The following is a 392-nucleotide window of genomic DNA, read 5'->3' as shown; positions in this document are numbered from 1 at the left end:
AAGCCAACTTTTTCACTCTCCACTTTCATTTTCATCAAGAGGCTTTTGAGTTCCTCTTCACTTTCTGCTATCAGGGTGGTGTCATCTGCATATCTGAGGTTACTGATGTTTCTCCCAGCAATCTTGATTCCAGCTTGTGTTTCTTCCAGTCCAGCGTTTCTCATGATGTACTCTGCATACAAGTTAAATAAGCAGGGTGACAATGTACAGCCTTGATGTACTCCTTTTCCTCTTTGGAACCAGTCTGTTGTTCCATAACCAGTTCTAACTGTTGATTCCTGACCTGCATACGAATTTCTCAAGAGGCAGATCAGGTGGTCTGGTATTCCCATCTCTTTCAGAATTTTCCGCAGTCTATTGTGATCCACACAGTCAAAGGCTTTGGCATAGTC

This window comes from Bison bison, unplaced genomic scaffold (assembly GCF_000754665.1).
Source record: "Bison bison bison isolate TAMUID 2011002044 unplaced genomic scaffold, Bison_UMD1.0 scf7180017863702, whole genome shotgun sequence".
In the NCBI taxonomy this organism is placed as follows: Eukaryota; Metazoa; Chordata; class Mammalia; order Artiodactyla; family Bovidae; genus Bison; species Bison bison.
The sequence above is the reverse complement of the archived record's forward strand: the minus strand, read 5'-3'. Positions refer to the sequence as shown.